This window comes from Dipodomys ordii, unplaced genomic scaffold, assembly GCF_000151885.1.
Source record: "Dipodomys ordii isolate 6190 unplaced genomic scaffold, Dord_2.0 Scaffold48, whole genome shotgun sequence".
Classification (NCBI taxonomy): Eukaryota; Metazoa; Chordata; class Mammalia; order Rodentia; family Heteromyidae; genus Dipodomys; species Dipodomys ordii.
This window is the reverse complement of record NW_012267264.1, coordinates 160,151-168,058: the sequence shown is the minus strand read 5'-3', so window position 1 is coordinate 168,058 and position 7,908 is coordinate 160,151. Positions and strand designations below refer to the sequence as shown.

The 7,908-nt window shown below is 40.7% G+C and overlaps 1 protein-coding gene across 1 annotated transcript in view; it reads left to right on the top strand.

Annotated features, from left to right (window-relative positions):
• The window catches only part of Nrf1 (nuclear respiratory factor 1), a 122,445-nt gene that overhangs the window by 670 nt on the left and 113,867 nt on the right, over positions 1–7,908 (top strand). The window lies entirely within an intron of this gene.

Here is a 7,908-nt window from a genome sequence, read left to right as displayed (position 1 = left end):
CTGCCGGGGTGGCGTGGGCTTGTTACCCAGGTAGACCGGGGGACGCTGAAATATGGCGCGTTGCCCACCTTCTTGCAAGTTGTTAGCAGGCGACCGGGCGGCAGTTGGAGGAGGACGGCGCAAAGTCCTTTTGTACGCAGAAATAAGGAGCGACATTGTGTTTTCTTCTGCAGCGACGTGCCCGGCGAGGGCCCTCGGTTCTTCCCGTGCCTGGGGTGGCGGTGCCCCGGGTAGGGGAGTGCGGGGTGACGCGCCCCTCCGACGGATCCGAACCTTTTCTGCTGGAAAGACAGAGGGTCTGAGGGGGGTCTTGTGAATGTCGGCGGCCTTTCGGGGGTGGGGGTGGGAGCAGGGACTGGAAGCTTTGCCATGGATGCCGTGCACTTCACTGTGCAGTGATGTCCACGGCCTCTCTCACCTGTTGTGTGGTGGTTGCTGGTCCCAAAGTTTCTACGGTGCATACGACTGTATCCACCAGAACTTGAAGTTGTTGGAAAAAATGTTTTTAGGGTTTATATTGATATATGCTCCAACCAGTTGGAGGAGCTGTTGCCTGTTGTTCCATCCTTTTCTTCCCACCATTAAATTTAAAATACTGTGTATTAATTGTTTACTTTAGAGCCGGTGTCAGTTGCGCTGAATTGTTTATGCAGTCCGGGCAAACTTCACATATTCTTAAGGCGTTTAGGAAAGATCATAAGGAGGAAGGTTGTGGGAGTGAACCTGTCAGTTTGGACAGGTGCTGGGTGAGAATGGGGGCAGCTTTTGGCCCAGAGCATCTCCTGGGCTGACAGTGGTCCTTTTTCCCATTCCACCTCAGTCTTGTCTCTTAAAAAAATTCTTTTTTCCTATAATTGAACTGGGATAGTAAGTTACTGGATTGTTTCTCCACTCAAGGGAAGGGAGGTTCATGGAGATGAAGTTGTGTGTGTTGGCTTTTTTTTTTTTCTTAATTGAATAATATTTTGACTCGGTAGAATTTGAGTTCTTGACAAGCTACCCTAAAAGGCAGTAAAAATACCTTCATCTAAGTATAATTTTCTTATGAGTGCAAAAGGAAATGTATAGTTATCACATGTAGTGTATTTGCTCTTGAGTTTTGTGTGCAGATTTTTTCTGTGTCCAGGGCTTGTCTCTTCCTCTTTTTCCCCTTTTTCTTTTAGTGTTAGGAATGGTATGTAAGGGACTTGTGTATACAGACCATCCACCACTGAGCTACATTTCCACCACTGAGCTCACCACTGAGCTACTTTTCTTTTGATTGGAATTAGACTGTTGTTTTCAACAGGGCTTCTGACTCAAACAAAAACAGAGCAATCAGATTAAGAATAACTGTTTACTTAATCTTTTGGCTCACCTTATTTGAAGTCTTTTTTTTTTTAATCACAATCTCAAAACTGGTATGGAGAAATGAAATTTACTTTTTGCTTAATAGTGAGTGTCCCATAGGAGCTATATAGGAGATAATGTAGGCCCTTGTTCAGATATAGAAGGAATAAGAGAAAAGATTTCAGTTTTTTCTGTTGTTCATGTTTGTTCTGAAGTACCCAAAATGGTAAGGTTTTGTTTTATTAAAGCGTAAGCATCCACTGATAATTAGGGAACTGAAGGTGAACGTCCAGTGATTTAATAAATAATATATCTCAGTTGGCATTGCCCGTTTTCTGTAAGTCTAACCACACTTAACAGATTGTCTTAAGGAAACATTTTAGATGAAATAAGGACAAATGGGTGATCGTCTTAAGGGACATTTCTTGTGGTCTAGAATTAAATTCTTATACTTTATAATAGGGCTTCAGTAGTTGTTGCAGAATGATATTGATGATGAACAGCACTTACTGAAAGTGAATTTTTTTTTTTAATGAGTATTTGAAAGGCCTACTGATTTTTTTGGTGGAGGAGGGGTAGGGACTAGTATGAACTGTCAGCCTTAAATACTCTCCAGGAAGTTGTATGTATGTCAGCTTCTGTTAGATGTCTTTAGACAAGGCCAGCACTTTAAGCTAAAGCTGGCTTAGTCATTCACTCATAGTTGGAGGGTGAGGGAGAACTCTGTGAGCTGTTGAGTTTTATAAATGTCTACTCTAACCTCGAGAGTTTAAGATCCAACCTTCCTAGGCCTGCAATCATTCCAGAAAATGTTTGTGTGTGGCTATGTGAGAGGCTTATTATTACATAGATAAATCATGTAGGGAAAATCAATCTTATAAATAAGGACCAATCTTCTGTAAAACACCCTTCACACAGGGTTTAATGCTTAAGGACATTTTCTTTAATGTTTTCATATTGAAAGATAAAACTAATATTTTTTTCAACTCGGGCTTATCCATATATAATTTTCCATTAGTGCTTAGTAGAACAGAAATGAAAGAGAAAACTCCCTCCCTCCCTCCCTCCCTCCCTTCCATCCTTCCCACTTGCCCTCCCTCTCTCCCTTCCTTCCTTCCTTCCTCCCCCCTCCCTCCTTCCCTCCCTCCCTCCCTCCTTCCCTCCCTCTCTCTCCTTCCTTCCTTCTTTCCTCTTTCTTTCTTTCTTTCTTTCTTTCTTTCTTTCTTTCTTTCTTTCTTTCTTTCTTTCTTTCTTTCTTTCTTTCTTTCTCCCAGTCCTGGGGCTTGAACTCAGGGCTTGGGCACTGTCCTTCAGCTTCTTTTGCTCAAGGCTAGCACTCTACCACTTGAGCCACAGCGCCACTTCTTGCTTTTTCTGTTTATGTGGTACTGAGGAATTGAACTCAAGGCTTCATGCCTGTTAGGCAAGCACTCTACCACTTAGCCACATTAAGTCCAAAGTTTTTTGAGCCTTTTGATACAGTTAAATTTTGTTAATATATTATGTAGTGTATCGTTCTTATTTAACCATGGTGAATTGTCCCTTCTTTGGTTTTTAAGTTAGTACTTTCATCCCTAAGTTTTTGTTTCCCTTCAGTACTAGGGTTTGAACTCAGAGCTTCTTGCTTGCTAGGCAGGTGCTCTTTTGGCACCTCCAGCCCACCCTTCAGCATTCTAAGGTGAACAGGCTAAAGAGAAATAGTAAAAGCAGTTAAATGAGTTTCAAGTGTTTTCAGATTACAACACTGGCTTTTGAAAACTTAATCCTGGAGCACCAAGAGTGCTGCTTTGTCTGAACTCTCAACATAATGTGGACAAATTTGAAAATGAGTTTTTGGCAGTTCAAGAAAAATGCATTATGTATTACCTGGGGGGGGATAGATAGTTACTATTTATCTGTGTATATATTTTTTTCTGAAGTTCAAAATTTAGAATTAGGTTAATATTTTCAATCCCACTCAGTGCTATTTAGTTATGGAAACATCAAAGAGGGTACATTATGTGGCCTTTATTCCTTAAATGTCCCAAAACAGGAGCATTTATATATCCTTATAAACTTTGAAGAGGCAAATTTGTAGCTTTTTTGGATATTAAACAGGTTGCAGTTGTAGCAAGTGTATTCCATTCATTATCCCTTGAGACAAATCAATTGTATTACTAATAACAGTCATTGAGAAGATAACCAAGCAGGAATAATTTTCTTTCTTTCTTTCTTTCTTCTTTTTTTGGTTGGTCGTGGGGCTTGAACTCTGGGCTTAAGTGGCTGCCCTGCGCTCTTCAGCTCAAGGCGAGCACTCTACCACTTGAGCCACAGTGATACTTCTTCCGGTTTTCTAGTGGTTTATTGGAGATAAGAATCTTACAGACTTTCCTGCCCAGGCTGGCTTTGAACCTCGATCCTCAGATCTTAGCCTCCTCAGTAGATAGGATTACAGGTGTGAACCACTGGTGCCCAGCAGGAATAACTTTCTTTATCTCAGACTTGTAGTTTGGTTTGCTTAAACAAAAAATAGTTTAGACCTCTATACCTGCTACTAAATGATCAGACAATATCTTGAGGAAACCAAGAAATTACCCTAGTAAGGGAGGTTGTATGTATGTTGAAGGAAGTTTGTGGGAAAAGAAATGGCGAGAGATGGTGCAAGTAGAAGAATGTAGATTTGTAAGTTGGTATGATCACTGGAATATTTTGGAAGTAATTTGGGTTTTTATTTTCATTTTTTTTCAGCGAAGCTATGTGAGCTACTTTGCGTGGTCAGTTTGGTGATTTAGATGTGTTCATGTAATTGTATAGTATAGTATTCAAGTTTGCTGATGTCTGGTTATAAATGTGCAAAGTTTGCTGATGATTTAAATGGATATTAAGTTCTCTTTAAATGGTGCCTGGTAGATAAAACTGTATTGGGCCTTTTCCCCCCTTTCTGGAATCTTTGTGAAGAATTAGTTTTGTATATATACTTGTTAAGATCATAAAAAAACAAAAAACTTGTGTTTTACTGTTGACAAGGCAGTCTTTGCTTTTTAAAACTTAAGTCTGTGTTGCTGCTGCTGTTAAATGCTAATGTGGTTAGGCTAGCAGCTAAACCTACAAAGAACCAGGGGAAGTGAGGAAATGTCCCCATGAAACATTGCTTAAAACTGTTTAAGAATGGACTAGAAATTGGGAAGGTAAGCAAAGGTACTTTGAGAAATAACATCGTATGTTCTCCCTTTGTAACCTGCCATTCATTGTTTAGATGTTGATTAAAAACATGATATTCTAGTATATGTCAGGTGCTAGTATCACAGAGGCCTTGTCTGAAGGGGAGAAAGATAGATGGGTCCAACTAACTAACATTGCTTTTGAAAGCAAAATAAAGTTGTATGAAACTAGGGAGGGAGGGAAAAATTCCTTTTGGGCAGGGACATGATGAAATGGGTGATTAGGGAAGACTTCATGTAGGATAGATTTGAGGATTCTATAAAGAGTTAGTAGATGTTTTACTGGTGGAGAAGAACAGAGTAAAGTAAGATCAAAACTAGTGTAATTTGAAAACTAGCAAGTCAATTTTACTTGTAGAAGTGGAAGATCATAAAGTTTGTAATCCATGTACTTTATTCTATGGGCATTTGGGAGGCCATAAAAGATTTGAGTAGGAAATCTCTTTGGTTTTTATTTATTAGTTTTTTGGTTTTAACTTGGGCTAGGCAGGTGCTTTACCACTTGAGCCATTTCCTTATTAAAAATATCCCTTCCTCCTTTACCCTGTTTCTCCCTCTCTTCTTTTCTTTCTCCCTTCATCTCATTCCTTGTATGGTAGTTTGAAGTCAAGGCTTGCATCAACTAGTCAGGCATTATACCACTGAGCAAAAGCTCCCATACTCTGGTTTTGAAATAGATCATACAGCTCTTGCTCTTCTTTTCTGCTCTCACTCTCTCTCTTGCTCTTCTTTTCTGCTCTCTCTCTCTCTGCTCTAGCTCTTTCCTCTCTCTCTCCTCTCTTTCCCAGCCACGTGGAGTACCTGAATACCACGTGAGTGCTACTGTTCTTACCCCTCTCTCTGCTCTTTTCTAGCTCTTTCCTCTCTTTCCCAGCTCTCTCTCATTCCCAGGCCTTTCCCAGCCACGTGGAGTGCCAACCTTGCCTGGTCTCAGCAGGTCTACTGAATAAACCTACCCCTTACCTGAAAAAAAAAATAGATCATACATGAAAATTGGGTTGGAGTCAGGCACCGGTAGCTCACACCTGTAATCCTAGCTACTCAGGAGGCTGAGATCTGAGGATACAGTTCAAAGCCAGCCTGGGCAAGGAAAGTCCATGAGACTCTTATCTCCACTAAAGCACTAGAAAACCGGAAGTGGCGCTGTGGCTCAAGCGGTAGAGTGCTTGCCTTGAGCTGAAGAGCTGAGGGACAGTGCCCAGGCTCAGAGTTCAAGCCCCATGACCGACAAAAAAAAAAGAAAAAGGAGAAAAAAAAAGAAAATTGGGTTGGAGACCTTTGAGACTATTGAATTGTGATGTCAAGGGAGATGATTTCTTGAGATTATTTGTACTTTACAATAGTCAGATTTGGGTTACTGATGAGTACGGGTTGTTAAAGATTATAATAGATGATACATTTAAGAGGGAATGTATAAGAACAACAACATGAAGATAACAGGATATAGTATAATTATCTAGGAATGGATTGGAGACCAAAGGGATATGGGATTAAAGAGATTTACATTTTTCAACACTGTTACAGGATCACATCTGTAATCTTAGCTACACAAGAGGCTGAGATCTGAGGCTGGGAGTTCCAAGTCAGCTTTGGCTAAAAATTCCCTGAGACTCTTAAGTCAACTTAACCTCAAAAAGCCTGAAGTGGAGCTGTGGCTCAAGTGGTAGAATGCTAGCCTTGAACACAAAAGCTCAGAAGGACTGAAGCCATCCTGGGAAAAAAGTTTATGAGACTCCCATCTCTAACCAGCAAAAAGCTGGACTGGAGGTGTGGCTCAAGTGGTCAGCATCAGCAGTGAGCAAGAAAGCCAAGCAGGAGCTCAGGGCATGGAGTTTAAACCCCAGTACTGATACAAAAGAAAAACAAAACAGAAACTAATATAATATCAAGAGTGAGGAGAAATCAAAGAATAAACTTAGAGAGCTGTCTGCATCTGATAGGAGGGAAGGTGGAAGAGGAATGGCTGCCTAGTTAGCAGCTAAGGATTGAAGAAGCTAAAAATTAGCGCACTGCTGGGATAAAAGCATGATTTGATACAAATTTTTTGTGAACATATATGTATGCATGCTTTATTTTATGTATGTAGTATTTGCCATGTATCATGAAACTTCAGACAAGATTTCTAGAGCATTACTGTATATTCAGAGCCTATAAACCAGTTCAATTGACCCAGGATAGAGCTAAGTCTAATTCTTCTCCTTTTTTCATGAGGAAGCATCTACTTCCAGTGACAGGGCTGTATACAAAACTAATTGTTGGGCTTCTTTCATTTCCTTTATTTTTTATTGTATTTTATTTGTCTGTTGTGGGGCTTAAAGTCAGGGCCTGGGTGCTGTCCCTGAACCTCTTTGTGCTCAAGGGTAGTGCTCTACCAGTTGAGCCACAGCTCCCCTGGTTTTTTTGTTTTTTTTTTTTGGTCGGTCATGGGGCTTGAACTCTGGGCTTGAGCGCTGTCCCTCAGCTCTTCAGCTCAAGGCAAGCGCTCTACCACTGAGCCACCTTCCCTTCCCCTATCTAATATGTGGATATATTAAATACAAGAGTTTTTTTTTTCTTTTTTTTTGGGGGGGGGTCCGGACGTGGGGCCTGAACTCTGGGCCTGGGCACTGTCCCTCAGCTCTTCAGCTCAAGGCTAGCACTCTACCACTTGAGCCACAGCGCCACTTCTGGCTTTTTTCTTTTGCTTATGTGGTGCTGAGGAATTGAACCCTGGGCCTCATGCATGCAAGGCAAGCGCTCTACCACTGAGCCACCTTCCCAGCTCCTAAATACAAGAGTTTTTAACCTATTGGTTCAGAGATACATTTTGACTGTATGACCTTGAATCTCTTGAAATTGTATGAAAATTTTGTGTGAATGCCTATGTGAGTTTGGGTGGAGAGGGTCAAATACCACTTTGAAAATTCTTAAGGAGCTCTTGACACTGAAAAGTCAAGGGCTTTTTTAGAAATGTTAATGATTAAATCAAGTGTTGGTTATATTAGTTGGCTGAAATCAGTTACTCGAGTGGGTGTCTCAGGTGAGGAACTTTGGGAATGTGAGGATTTCTTAGAGTAGAAGTAGGAGCATCAGAGGAAGATTGATGCTCAAATGAACAACTTGGGAATTTGCCAAGTTTTAGGTATATTATTTTTTTTTAATACGCTCAGACACAAACTAGGATGTGACTGTGCATACAACATAGATACGTAGGTTTGGGGAAATGATCAAATAACTATTGACTGGTCTCCCCAGTATGTGTGTGTATACACATACATATATTTGAGGGGCAGTATGAGATTCAAGCTTAGGGCTTTTTGCTTTCTTGGCAAGCAGTCTACCACTTGAGCCATAGTCCCAGCTCAGATCACCATTTTCTTCTTCTTTTTTTTTTTTTTTT